Source organism: Gouania willdenowi, chromosome 18, assembly GCF_900634775.1.
Source record: "Gouania willdenowi chromosome 18, fGouWil2.1, whole genome shotgun sequence".
Taxonomy (NCBI): domain Eukaryota; kingdom Metazoa; phylum Chordata; class Actinopteri; order Blenniiformes; family Gobiesocidae; genus Gouania; species Gouania willdenowi.
This window is the reverse complement of record NC_041061.1, coordinates 1,851,888-1,867,541: the sequence shown is the minus strand read 5'-3', so window position 1 is coordinate 1,867,541 and position 15,654 is coordinate 1,851,888. Positions and strand designations below refer to the sequence as shown.

Below are 15,654 nucleotides of genomic sequence, written 5' to 3'. Positions count from 1 at the left end.
CATTTGCGTAGCGTAAGCTATAACAGTGTTAAACGATTTACAAAGTGTAAATGGTTTTCTCCAGAGATGCAAAACATGCTACTGGCTTTTTCCCTCTCTGTCATACACACACACACACACACACACACACAGTTATGTGTTGCACAGCTTTATACGGAGGATCAAGTGTCTCTTTACAACAGACTTAAGACTTTTGCAGCCAGAGGACGGCCAATGACGAATGAGCAAATTTAAAACTGAATCCTCGCAGTGTTTCATATTTTTCTTAAACATTCCCAGATGTTAATGATGACAGTAAATACTTGAAATAATTGTTTGGATAAGCTGTAACTTACACGTGTTAGTAATAAAAGAGCAGTTTATGTTAATAATGTGGATGTAAAGATCTCTTTATATGCAGATGATACCACAGTCTATTACAATGCTCTCGAACCTTAGCCATTTAATGACTGTATTTCTACTCTAATTGACTTAATAAAAACTATGGACTTTACAGCCTTCAATTGTTCCTCGCGTCATTTATTTTTCACTCGTTGCTTCATGATCCATTTCTCATTGTTGGTGATTTCATGGTTCAAGTCTCTTGTTCAGCGGTTTTCTTTCTTTAGATCATTATTACCTGATAAATCCCATCAATGTTGGATAGTTCACATGCAAACAGAGAGTTATTCAAAAACAGTCAAACTTCCCTGTACTTGCTGGGTTAAATGAAGAGCTGCATTTGTTGCTTTAAAATTTGCATTTCTTCACAATTGAAGATCCTTTCAACGCATGCAAAACTGTGTTATTACCCCCAACACACACTCTTTAAAGAGAGCTTTATAACTGAATCACTAGCAGGTTTTGACAATCTCTCAGTCTATATCACAGCAAGAGGAAGGTGTTTAGAAAGGTAGGAGTTCTTTCAATCAAACATCTGGATCTGGAGTGGATTGGATGGACTGGATTACATCAGTTTATTCATCAAGCTTTGTTTCAAATTTTTCTTGTAGCATAAAGAAGTAGAAATAGTAGGAAGATTTATATGAATAATAAGAGTAAACAGTAAAACTGAGATGTTTCTGTTTAGTTTGGATCTGTTTTCTGTCAATTAGTCAGTGATATGTTAACTTGGCTTGTTGTTAAATAATAAGGTTGTGGGTTCAAGGCCCGACAGGCTCTATTCTGTTAGTAACTTTCTGTTAGTTTTTAAACTAATTCCTATTCATAACAGATTTGGTCTAAAGTTAAACCTAAATGCTAAAACAATTCCAGGAATATTTGTGTCTTCTTTGTTTTCTCTTTGTTTTCTCTTTCAGACATGGCTGCTAACTCTTTGTTCTCCACCAACAACTCCAATCCAAACAGTTCCTTCCCTCCGTACTCCATCATCATCCCAACAACTGTCTTTACTATCTTCCTCTTCCTCCTTCCTCTCTACATCTTCATCCTCCATCATGGCCTCCAACAGTGGAGGAAGAAGGACCTCCTCCTCCTCCTCAGCAGCCATGAGTCACTCAGACTGTTTCACCTCAACATGGTCCTGATGGAACTGGTTGAAATGGTTGGCCCTGTTTTCTACTTTTGTGGACAGTTCCAAAATGATGATGTTATAATACGTTGGGGGTATTTTGTGATGAGATTTACCTGGGTCGGTAAATTGAGTTTTCATCTGCTGACCTGTGTGGAGCGCTACCTGGCTGTGGTTCATCCCATCACCTACATGAGGCTGAGGAACAGTAAAGGGATCAGGATCAGGAACGTCTCCATTGTCTGTGTCTGGATGATTAGTGGAGCTTATATGCCCTGCCCACATTGTTTTGATTATTATGTCCTAGCAATTACTATAACAGCTGTTTCCTTCTTCAGCCTCTCAGTTATTCTGGTTCTGGTGCTTTCAGGCAAATTGGGTTATGATATTGCAAAAAAAATGAATGTCAATGTTTTTTGTGTGGTTGACATGTGTTCGATCTGGTTGAAGCTTCCTAACAGTCTGGTGTTACCTCTGCTGTTTCTGCTCAGACATGGAAGAAGAAACAAACAGTGAGTGACAGAATTGTGAGATTAGACAAATCGTCCCTCTTTAGTTTGTTCAGTCTTTGATCATTTTTAGTTTCGGTAAGGCTATAACAACTTGCAAGACATTTTTTTGCTTTTCATCTTTAAAAGTTTTTTCATTCTGCCAAAGCTAAACATGAAGTTGACAAAACTAAGCAATTATAATTAACATGAACGAGAGGCTGAGTGTCTTTGGAGACAAATATATTTTTGTTGGTTCTTCTTGTGGCTCTAGATACGGGTCTAGTTCCTGTGATATTAATCATCCAACAAAGTTTTAGCTTTTAAGTTAAATTTTTGTCATTTTAATGATTTTGTGTCTTTTCTCCTGAATTTGTGACAAAGAGTCGCTCTATGGTTTTTTTAAGGATTTGTTGTCAGATGTTGTTTTCCATCCCTTCAATGCTCATAAACTAGGGCAACCTGCACCAATTTCATCAACCCACAGTTTGTCTCTTTCTGCAAATGGAAAGAACATTTGCGTAGCGTAAATAACCGTGTTAAAATATTTACAAAGTGTAAATGATTTTTTCTCTCGAGATGCAAAACATGCAAATGGATTTTTCCCTCTCTGTCATACACACACACACACACACACACACACACACACACTTATGCATTACACAGCTTTATACGGAGGATCAAGTGTCTCTTTACAACAGACTAAGACAAAAACCGGATCCTCGTAGTGTTTCATATTTTTATAAACATTCCCAGATGTTTGTGACCACAGTAGGTAGAATTGTTTTGTTAAGCTGTAACTTACAATAGTTAGTAATAAAACAGCAGTTTATGTTAATAATGTGGATGTAAAGATCTCTTTATACACAGATGATACCACTCTGTATTGCAATGCTCTCTAACCGTAGCCATTTAACGACTGCTATTTTACTCATTTTACTCTATTTGACTTAATAAAACTATGGACTTTACAGCCTTCAATTGTTCCTGGTGTCATTAACCTTCATTCTTTGCTTCATGGTCCATTTATCAGGTTTACATATCCATTGTTGGTGATTTTATGGTTCAAGTCTCTTGTTCAGCGATTTTCTTTCTTTAGATCATTATTACCTGATAAATTCCATCAATGTTGGATAGTTCACATACAAACAGAGTTGTTCGAAAACAGTCAAATTTCCCTGTACTTGTTGGGTTAAATGAGGCGTGAAGAGTTGCACTCGTTGCCTTAATATTTGCATTTCTTCACAATTGACAATCTTTCCAACGCATGCAAAACTGTCATTCTCCCAACACATAACCTTTAAGGAGAAATTTACAACTGAATTACAAGCAGCTTTTGACAGTCTCTCAGTCTTTATCACAGCAGGAGGAAGGTGTTTGGAAAGGTAGGAGTTCTTTCACAATCACAATCAGAATCAGAAATGTTTAAATGGCTAAGCACAGTTTTTGAGACAGCACAAGGAATTTGACTTGGTAGTCGGTGTGTGGAACAAAAAACAAAGAAACGAGCACGCAAACAATAATATAACAATGTGTTTATGTGGATGGTGGCAGAGGGAAAGAAGCTGTTTTTGTGTCTGGAGGTTCTGGTCCTGATGGACCGAAACCTCCTTCCAGAGGGGAGAGATTGTAACAGTTTGTGACCGGGGTGGGAGGGGTCGGCCACAATCTTTCCTGCACGCCTCAGAGTCCTGGGGGTGTACAGATCCTGGAGGGAGGGCAGATTGCAGCCGATTATCTTCTCTGAAAACATCTATAATCAAACATCTGGATCTGGAGTGGATTTGATGGACTGGATTAGATCAGTTTATTCATGAAGCTTTGTTTATAACTTCTCTTGTAGCATAAAGAAGTAGAAATAGTTCATATAGGAGGCAGATTTATAGGAATGATCATGACCTCTGCTTCATACTCTCAAAGTGGTATCAAGGAAGTTGTCACCCAGATTTATTGGCCCTTTGGAGATTGAGTCTGTTATCAACCCTTGTGCAGTTTGCCTCAAGCTTCCTGCCTCCCTCTGTTTTATGTCTCCCAAGTCAAACCTGTCTCCTCCTTGAATATTATTAATGTTGTTAAATTGTATCATTGAATAAGTAGATTGTTCTCAGTCAATCCAAAATAAAAATTTTCCCTTAAGCCTAAATATCTTATAAAGACAATTTGAGGTTTTGAATTTCTAAGAAGAATATCTAGCTACATTTTTCATTAAGTTATTTTAGTATTAATAATGTGCAGAATTTTTTCTTCAACTAAATAAGTTATATATTTATTATTTGTTAATTTTCATCTTATGGAAGGGGGTAAATAGTATAATTTACAGTTCTTTGTTCATAGATATAATAATGAAAGTAATATAATCACATTTTAATTTCTTAAAAAGAATTGGTTTTGATAATGTATGGTTGGAAAAAGTCCTTGTCAACTAAAGGTTCCCTTCTGTCACCAGCCAATTATATCATTTATTTACATCCTAATAAAATAGATCATATTAATGCATTTAACTGCTTATAATCATTATGATTTTCCTAGTTATTTTATAATCTTTTTCACATTCCACGTGGACACACGTGGAATCTTTAATTAAATCATTGTTCTTTATTTTTGGCCAACGTGTCAGGAAAACAACAATAAAATGATTAATTTCTTAGTTTCTACATACATATGATAGAGCTGAGGTGAGTGTGCCGACATGTATAGTGAATAAAAACGAAATATTAATATACTTTGGTAGTCTTTGACGGTAAAATAAACACTAAGCATTTAAGTTTACAGAGCTTATAGTTGGAAAACATATATAAAAATGATAACATGGTCAAATACTCACATGCCTGAATATTGTGCACACTGTATATTCTTCCCTAGCTAGGATGAGGAGCTAATTTCTAGCTTGGTGCTAGCTAAACAGGTTGCTACATAACCATCTATGAGTCAGCAGTAAGTTTAAGATATTACTAAGCAAAATAACTAACAAAAAACACACTTTAACAAGAGCAATTGGATCATGATATAATAAACAATATATATTAAACTAATTCAAGATTATCACTGAAGGATTGTGCGAGCTAGTGATTAGCCTAATGCTGATATAATATTGGAAATCACACAGACAGGCTAACAGTTAGCAATGCTAACAGTTTTTTTGCTTTCTACTCAAACTATAAACTGTTATAAAATACCAACGCAGACATATTAAACACAGATTAATGATGATTTACTCACAGACAGAAGCTCCTCAGAGTTCAGCTGAAGAAGAGTGAAATACAACAGCAAACAACTACGGAGAGTCTACCTGGACAAAAAGGTGGAGGATCACTGACTCCCTTAAAGGGCCAGATCTATATATCTATCTATTGATTTTATTTGATTAAATGTTTATTTCAAAGATCAACACAACAGCAGTACATTTACCACAATGAAAATAATAATAATAATAATAATAATAATAGTAATTAAAAAACAAACAAATGTAACAATGGTTACAAAATTCTGCACATGCACCTATACATGTTCAAAAAGAAGTGGGAAGAAGTATAAACTTATATGATCCTACCTCTTGTAATATCTAGTACTACACTTATTTATATACAATAACCTTCTCATAATATGCAATTATCTATCTATTAACTCCAAAGTTTTAGTTTTTAAGCTTTAAATTAGATTTTTATTTATGTTTATTTAAAAATTAAAAATAACAGTTATTTGATGATTTTTTTTTGTTGTTGTCATTTCTTTTGATTTCATGACTTACAGTCGTTTTTTTTAAGGATTTGTTGGCAGACACTGTTTTCCATCCCATCAATGCTAATGCTAACTATAGCGACTCGCACCTTTTTCATCAGCCCACAGTTTGTCTCTTTCTGCAAATGGAAAGAACATTTGCGTAGCGTAAATAACCGTGTTAAACGATTTACAAAGTGTAAATGGTTTTCTCTCGAGATGCAAAACAGGCTACAGGCTTTATCCCTTTCACGCACACACACACACACAGACACCCCACACACACACACACACGCACACACCTCACACACACACACACACACACACACCTCACACACACACACACACACACACACACACACACACACACACACACACACACACGTGGTTATGTGTTACGTGGCTTTATACAGAGGATCAAGCATCTATTTACAACAGACTAAGACTTTCGCAGCCAGAGGACGGCCAATGACGAATGAGGTGGGACCAAATTTAAAACAAAGGTTCAATTTTTCTAAAATTGTGTTTCATTCAGTCAGTCATAGCCTCAGTTTTTGCATCATTGGGTACAGGTATCAATACTCGGTATCGGTGAGTATTGGTACTTATTTTAGAAAAGTGCAGTATTTTACATCCTTCGTGCTTACCTTTACTCCAACTGAAGAATTCCTTATTTTTCACAAACAATTTGACCTGATGTGTTGTTACACAAAAGCCTATTTAGTGAAAAACGTTCTAATATTCCAATGAATAAGTGATATCATATATTTGAGTGTATTCTATGAATGGGTTATTGACTTGTCCTTGTAATTACTTGCTGTATCTTTGGATTCTATGATGTTTAGTTTAAGAATGGGATAGATAATGCAAGATTGGTTGGTGTGTGATTTGATGGTTTTGTATCAAGTTAAAGCTGCAGTCTGTTGGTTCTTTGCGTCATTTGGTCAAAAATATCCATACTAGCCTTTTAGCAAATTGTGATCCAAAGTGTTCTGAGACGATCTCTGCGCCTTCTTCTATATTCAAGCTTTAGAAAACAAGGAGTGCAATGCTTTTTTCAGCCAATCACAGATCTTTTTTACAAACAATGTTTTTGGCTGGGTGTTACTATTGGCTGTATTCCTGTATCATGTTTTTCTGCAGTCTGTGCCTTCTCCTCGCCCTTCTCTCTCTTTTCTGTTTCAGGTGTCTTGATGCTGGCGCTGGCAGTTCCTGATCTGTGGTTCACGGCTCAACTAGTCTGAGACACTCTGATGTTCTATCTCTCCATCCTGTTCTGTTTGTCCTTCTGTCCACTAACCCCAACCAGTCGACGCAGATGGCTGCCACCTCTGAACCTGGTTCTAATTGAAATTTCTTCCTGTTAAAAGGGAGTTTTTTCATCCCACTCTTGCTAAATATGTGGATCTTGTTGGGTTCTTTCTTTCTTATTATGAATTTTATATTTTTTTTAAGCACATTGAGATGACTGTTGTAATTTGTGCGATATAAATGAAGTTGTTTTGATTTGACAAAAGTCAATGCGCATTGATGTTTTATCGGTAGTAAAGCTGCAGTGGCAGGTGTTTTTGGCAGGAAAAGTCCCTATCGCTGTGTTAGGCTTGACACGGCAAAGCAAGCCAAAAAAAGAAAGACCAACATGGAGAAGCGACAGCATTACGACTCAGGCTTGTTTGAGCCGCAACAAAAGAAGGAGGAACACAGCGTCAACGTATTAAGCTCATATGAGCATTTATTCACTCCAATGAAGGTAAGTGTGTGTGTGCATGCAGCCGCGGTGGCAAGTCTGCAGTCCAGTCCGGCAGAGCAGACGGAGAAAGGAAGAGCAAAGACATCAAACACTCCCGATCTCCGGCACAGACTTCCAGGTTGGAAGAGTAGGCAGACAATGGACGATCAGCCCGGCACACAACTGCAACGCCAGAGCTGCAACGCAAGAGCTGCGCCCGTGGAGGAGAAGATGCACATGGAGGAAGCAGACCAACGTGGAGGAGACAACCGCTAGTGGAGGCGAAGATGCTCGCTCCGGAGGGAAACCCAGCAGCTCCATATAAGGCAGGACCAGGTGATTAGTTGCACGTGGATCCGCCCGCAGCGCCACCTCACAACACAGGCAGAAGATTAACAGCACCAATATAGATAATGTGGACCTTCACAGACAGTCAAAATCCCAGAAGAGGAGCTGGAAAGTTGCCATATTTAGCCTCAAACTCACTGCAAAAAGCTCCACAGTCGTGAGCGTTCACGAGGATGCCGGTTCTTTCAAAACAAGGAAGGGGAGTGGGGAGAAAATTCTACATACTGCAACTTTAAAGGTGTGACCAAACCCCAAAACCACTTTTTTCGACTTGGTATTTGGTATAAAGTAGTGTTGTTGATGGATTCTTGCCCAACTCTTGAAATTTTAGTCAAAGTATTTCAATTTGCCAGCTTTTGGTACTACAATTGAACGTTGCTATTGGTTGTGATAGAGGCCAATGGCGTTTTGGAAGCATCTTTTGTCACGAACCAATATTGTTTGTCTTAACTGGGCGTGTCTTAACTACTCCAAGAGCCCCGCCCATAATTAAGATATTTTTTTGACTTTCCAGGTTAGACACACATCAGCCAAAATTTCAAAGTTTTAATTAAACTTTAGTGGAATAGTGCATCGGTTAGTCATTAGTTGGGTTGACAATTTGCTTTTCAGTTGTTTGGTTTGTTGGCTCAGCACTTGGTTGATTTTTTTCAGTTTAAATGCAATTAATAGTTTAATCTCTTAAGATGACTGATATTTAATGGTATAGAATCAGAGAAAATGCTCAAGTTGAGGTCCATTCATAGAATTCACAAGAGCTTAAATTAAACCAGAATAATCACAAAGGAAAATAAGTCACAAGGTCCAAAATTACAAAAAACCTCATTACTTTACTTTTTCAGTTTCAAGTCCATCTGAGGGTAGAATTACTTGACACATACCTGTTAGGTTTTAAATTTGAAAATATAAGAAGCTACGTGCCATCTCACCACCCCAACCAAGCTCCTGCATCCCTTATATTTTAGACAAGGTGTACAATAAATCTAAAATACCTACTTGTCAACCACTTACTAAATACATTTAGGTGATTCGAATGTCTAGGCCTAACCTTGTTGACATTGAAATGTTCTGAACATTCCTACATTATAATACAGTCTAGATGAAAACATAAATAAGTATATAAAGCACATTTGTTTATTTAACATACTTACAGTTCATATACAAGTCAACACGTTGCATATTTAATGGTAATTTCACGTTGCTTGTCTTTCAGTTAGACATTTACATTTTATTTTCATTACATAATTTCTAATGCTCACTTGTGGTTCTCTGGTATTCATTAATGACTTATTAGACAAATTTGTTGCAGACTTTACATATTTTAACACTTTTTTTGGAAGGAGTGAATATTTGCGGCGCTTTTGCTTGGTGGATTTTTCATGGTGACTTAAGATAAAATTCCAGTTACAAATCTTACAGAACGTGTAACTGTGTCCCATCCTGCTCCTCTTTAGGAAGTTAAACTCGCTGTCCCATTTTCCAAGGTATTTACACAAATTCTTTGTTTTTTTGCCGGAACGTCTTCTTCACATCCATCCGTCTCTCTTCTGAGCTGTTTCCAGTTTTGTTCCCACTGTCTGTTCTAATCTCTAATTTTGCTGCCAGGCACCCAGGCCACTCCAGGTGGCAGTTCTCACGAGGCTGGTGACAGCGTTAAGTTTAGAGAAGCAGAGGAATGTTTTCATTTATTTATTACATTATAATACAGGAAATTTACGGGACAATACTAATACGGTAGGATGGAAGGAAAGAGGAGTAAAATATGAGTTTCCCAGCCAAAACAGGAGACTTGATATTCACCATGTTTTGTCGGTAACTCGAGTGATACTCTCGAAGAATTAAGTCCTATTTGTACCTCGACGTTCCACAGACCCATGAATGACCAACATTGGTGATATAGAAAGACACAAATTCTAACAAGGGCGTCTGATTGTTTGGCTGGTTTTAAGTCATCATTTTAGAATATTTTATCCAAAACTTTTGGGAAACACTGTTTAACTAACTAAATCAACGTAATAGTAGAAGAGTCCGCACTCATCTGATCTTGGTAAACTGTACATGTGGGTGTATGTGTGGAAGTCTACTAGCATGTCATGATGGAATATATTGACGTTAATGTATTAAAATGAAAGAGACAAAAATGTACTGACATTATTAACAACTTTGGTTCATTTATTGGTTGTCTTTAAATCTAGATATGGCTGAAAACTCCTCCTTCAATAACAGCCTGCTTCTACCTCAGCCTTCCACAACCTGCTTCTTCTCCAGTCCCTTCTACGACATTATCATTACTTTCTTCTTCATCCACTTCCTCCTCTTTCTCCCCATTGGCACCATCGTCTTCCATCACGGCCTCCAGCAGTGGAGGAAGAGGCGCTCTTCATCCTCCACACCTTCCATGAGTCACTCGGACGTCTTCACCTACTCCAGCCTCACCATGGAGCTGTCTGGGGTTGTCGGCTCTTTGGTCCTTCTTGGCGGTGTATTCAGGAAGAACAGAACGGCGGTTTTTGTGGGCCAGTGTTGGCTATATTTCATCTGGAACGTACAAAATTACTTCCATGTGCTGACCTGTGTGGAGCGCTACCTGGCTGTGGTTCATCCCATCACTTATCGGAGTCTAAAGACCAGGAAGGGAATCAGGATCAGGAATGCCACCATCGCCTGTATCGGACTGATTTGCATTGCACGGACATTAGCATTTAATTACTCCAACCCCATGTTTATAGATTTGTCCATGATGATTTTATCCCTTGTCCTCATCTCGGCCTGCAGCATCTCTATTATTCGTGTTCTAGTTCATCCAGGCCCGGGAAAACAGGACGGGAACAGGCAAAGGGTTGACCAATCAAAGCAAAGGGCTTTCTTTACCATTTTGGCCATACTGGGAGTGCTAATTGTAAGATTTAGTTGCAGCTTTACCTATGCCGTGATCAGTGTGTTGGCTCAAGGGATGGAATGTGAGATGTTGGTAGCTGAAATTTGGTTGAACCTGCCCAGCTCTTTGGTCTTACCTCTGCTCTTCCTGCACAAAGGCGGCAAACTACCATGTTCAGTCAATAGGCAACACACTAAAAACGTCTGACTACACAAAAACGTTATCTTTGGTCAATTTGGTACTGGTAGTGGGCTTATTGGTAAATTACCACATACTGTATGATCAGATTTTAAAATAATGGCAACCACATTGACACACATCAATATATTGATTTTACTACTTCTCACTTTCAAACCCACTTAAAGTCTTGCCCCTGTGTATCTTTCCGATCTCGTCCATCACCACCCTCAGATCCTCCTTATTATATGTAGGTACAGCAGGCTTTGTTTGTTTAGTTTTATTTAGAGCCCCATTAGCTATACTGCAAAAGTAGTAACTATTCTACCTGTGGCCAACAGCACAGACACATGACATTTCCGAAGCACAACAAACAGATTAGATAAGACGTACAAACAACATTCACACCGAAAAGAAAATATAACCAAAATAAAACACTGTAACCAAAGCATACATAATACATAACAACATTAACTACAATACACACAACATAGAAATACAAACATTAAAGTCAACTAATAATTGATAAAATAAAACTCCTATCTGTATGCAAAATATTCAGGTATACGATTATGCCATAAATTACATAAAGATTCAGCATACAATATATAATTTAATTGTATAATAATTCTTATTCTTGAAGAGTCTAACTGTTTTAGAATTGATGTTAATAATGATGTTAATAATGGTTGAAATAAAATATAGTGGTAGGGAGTTCCATGCCACCGTTGCCCTATAATGCAAATGTGAGTGAATAAAACTCCATATTATCATTGAAAGGGACTTTTATTGATGAAGAATATCACGGTAGCCACAGGCAAAACATGGCAAAAAACTACCAAGCAGGTTTGTAGCATTTCCTCTGAAAATCTACAAGTAAGTGTGACCGTCGACAGAAAGTACAATCAAATATTTTTCATACAGTAGCTGACTCAGTTTTACTAGTGAATTGTAGTTGTATCTGAAGGCAACGATATTGTTGTCAAAGAATGTCTAAGTATTTGCGAGCAGGCAGCTCCGTTGTATTCAATATGTTTCATTGGTAACTTTGAAGATTCTCTTGACCCAGGCTGCTGAAGTCCGGACCAGGAGAGCCCGTGTTCTACATGTTTTAAATACTTCTATAGTCCACCATCTATAGTCCACCATATCTGATTGTAAAGAGAAGCTCGTCATCTCACTTCCTGTAGAGCTGCATGATGACATCTAAAACATGCTGAAGTAGACCAATGTGTGTGAATTTTACATTTTATTTTTCAATACTTGTATTTTCTGTCATGAATTTAAAACACTGTAGAAATGTTGTGATCTATAAGCTGTAATTTACACAAGTGAGTTATATAACTGCAGTTTATGTTAATGATGTAGATGTAAAGATCTCTCTATATGGAGATGACATCACGGTCTATTGCAATGCTGTCTAACCTTAGCCATAGGACGACTGCTATTCTACTTTATTCATTCAGACTAACTGAATAAAAACTATGTATTTACAGCCTCCAGTCATTCCTGGTGTCATTTATCCCTCACCCATTGCCTCATGGTCCATTTCTCAGTTTTACATGTCCATTGTTGGAGCTCTGAGGGTTCAGAGGTCTGTGGTTTTTCTTATTTCCATTATTTTCTAGTACTTGTTGGGCTCCGTGAGCCGCCAAGAGCTGCATAAGTTTCTTTAATATTTGCCTACAGGAGCCTGTAGGCTTCAAAGAGTGAAGTTTCACCACATGCAAAACTCTACACAGTGTTACACACATGCTTGCACACACACACCATTTTTAAAGTGCTCAAAACCAAATCACTAGCAGGGAAAGACAGGCGCACAATCTTTATGGCAGCAGGAGGAAGGTGTCTGGATCCAAAGAAAACCTACCTTTTTCAGAGTGTAACAGATTAAATCATTAATATTTAAAGAAGGATATTGATTGCATCATATTTCAGGAGCTGTGTTCTAAACTGCTGTAATGTTTGTTCTTCTAAAATGCAATGGACAGTTAATTAGCGGAAGTACCCATCTTGAAGAGTTGTAGTGGAGGTTTTGATGTCATACTGTATCCATCTACAGAAGTCTAGAAAAGCTGCTATTGAGCTAAAACAATGTGAAGGGATATTATGACCACTCTTCTCTGATTTCTACTCCTGTAAGGAGTGGATTTATTGACGTTAGTGTGGAATATGGACTATGTCATGTAGGGAAAACTTGGCTTCACTATTGCATCAACACTAAAGGCTACAGTATGTATCTATAAAGCAAACATGTCTCACAACAACCCAACTCTTAACAGTTCAAAGCTTTGTAAACTCTGCCTAATGTGTGGGAATAACACGACTCAGAGATGAAGACACCTAAAATATCTCCAAAGTAAACTTCAGGGAGGAAGTTTGATTGCCGTGCGTTAGTCATTGACACTGAGAACTGTGACAACCCCAGTGTATCTGTGACGAGTATTCAGATGCAGATATGACCATATGTTCCAACTACTGACTAAAACAAGCAACCTTTCATCATCCACTCACTTTGGTTTCTGACCAGATGATTGAAGATGAGCCAGTTTACTACTCAAAGACTTCTGACTTACACCATGGCCAGAACCAGGACCTTGGCACTCTGGAAGCAGCACCTGAATACATTGACAGGAGCCCAGTTGGTGGGAACCTTTGAGCAAATACACAAACCTTTGAATCTTTGGGTGTTGGTTGCACAATAATTTAAAGATTGATTCTTTGCATCACCAACCTTGAAACATATTTAAGAAAATCTGAACCAAAGCAGGAGTTTAAATCCAGGGGATGGTGACGGCTCATTTCTAACCAAACTAAAAAGAGCTGCTTTTTCTCTCCACTTCATTCACCTCATGACTTAGCTCATTTAGCTCAGCGAGGCAGCAGCCTCCCCTGATTTACATCCCGTCTATTACACAACCTCTCACTACTCTTTAAACACGTTAGTGCTGAACGTAAAGATTATTTTATCTGTTTAAGTGAAGGCAATAACGATCTGTGGCTGACATGTACATTCATGTGGCTGAGAATATTTGGCTGCAAAAATGATCCGTGTCTGAAACATTAAAAAAGGCAATGCCTTTCCTGGAACATGCATGCAAATACACACACTCACACACACACACACACCTCTTTCTACACTACTGTATATGGGATCATTAGCTGAGATCAGTAGTAGAAGATGGTGCGACCAAACCACTGCTCAGCAGGTCAGTGACTCTCACACCAAACCGTGTTTGTTTCACACATTTATTGCTCATATTTCACGATAAAAACTGCTTCATGGTTTTCATGTTTGGATACAGCATTAACAAAGTAGACATAAATCACACAATATAATTTCCCAGTAGAAAACTGTGGTAAATGTTGGGGGAAGTCACTGATCTCTGGCCTTTGTTGTTTGTGTGTGTGTAGCTTCATCTGTTGTGTGTGTTCAACGTGTTTCTGTTCTTCTAGATATGTCGGACAACTCTTCCAACCACTCCTTCCCTCAACCACACACTTTTTCCAACCTGTTCCACATGAACTGTTTCTTCTTCTGGCCCAGCAATCTTATCCAGGGCATCTACAATGTCTTGAACATTGTCCTCCTCCTCCCTCTCTGCACCTTCATCCTCCATCATGGTTTCCAGCAGTGGAGGAACAAGTCGTCATCCATGAGTCACTCCAATGTCTTCACCTATAACATGGTGCTAATTGAGCTGGTTGGTCTTCTCGCGAGGTTTCTTGGAGTTCTTGTTGTAATCATTAAAGAGCCTCGTGTCTTCCTTGTTATGGTCCTTGTCTCCATGTTCAACTGGGTAGGACAGGTGTGGTTCCACCTGCTGACCTGTGTGGAGCGCTACCTAGCTGTGGTCCATCCAGTGATCTACATGAGACTGAGGGGCAAGAGAGGAACCCTTATCAGGAACGTTACCGTCGGTTGTGTCTGGATGCTCTGTTTGGCTGAGATGGGTTTTGTGTTCCTTGAAGATCTGTTCAGCTACAAAAACTTCTGCTTCCTGACATTTTCCATTGTGGGAGTTTTCTTCTGCAGCCTCTCGGTTCTCCGCGTTCTGATTCGTCCAAGCCCAGGAGAACAGGGCAAGAAGAAGGAGAAATCAGACCAATCAAAGCGGAGGGCTTTCTACACCATCATGGCTATACTGGTAGTGTTGTTGTTGAAGTTCACTGGGAACATGCTGTGGAGCTTTTTCCTCCGGTTTGAGGGAAGGGAATACTGTGTGGTGATGATAAGTGTGGGTTGGATTGATCTGCCCAGCACTCTGATTCTTCCTCTGCTGTTTCTGATCAGACAGAGGAAGTAGAGGAGTCGGTCTGAAATAAAACTTCATCTAAAGATATAGGCTCATAGATATAATCTGTTGTTAGACAGTGTGTTAGCATTATGTATTATCATAGGATTAAGGGTTGAAGGGTCACCAGTTTGAATCCAACCTGGGCCATCACAATGGGATGTTCAACAAGTCCCTTAACCCTAACTGCTCATGTAATACGTCGATATGGGTATAAGTTGCTCTGCTAATTGAAATTGTAATCTTTTAAATGTTAGATTCAAGAACGTGAAGCTAACCAAAACAAGTAAAACTGGTCACTAAATGCTAAGCTAACCCAAACAAATAAGACTGGTCGCTACATGCTAAGATAACCAAAACAAATAAGACTGGTCACTGCACGCTAAGCTAACTCAAACAAGTAAGACTGGTCACTACATGCTAAGATAACCAAAACAAATAAGACTGGTCACTGCACGCTAAGCTAACTCAAACAAGTAAGACTGGTCACTACATGCTAAGCTAACCCAAAC

General features: G+C 38.5%; 1 protein-coding gene across 1 annotated transcript in view; it reads right to left on the bottom strand.

The window, feature by feature from the left end:
- The window catches only part of LOC114480167 (E3 ubiquitin-protein ligase TRIM39-like), a 102,173-nt gene that overhangs the window by 19,457 nt on the left and 67,062 nt on the right, over positions 1–15,654 (bottom strand). The gene's annotated exons all lie outside the window — the stretch shown is intronic.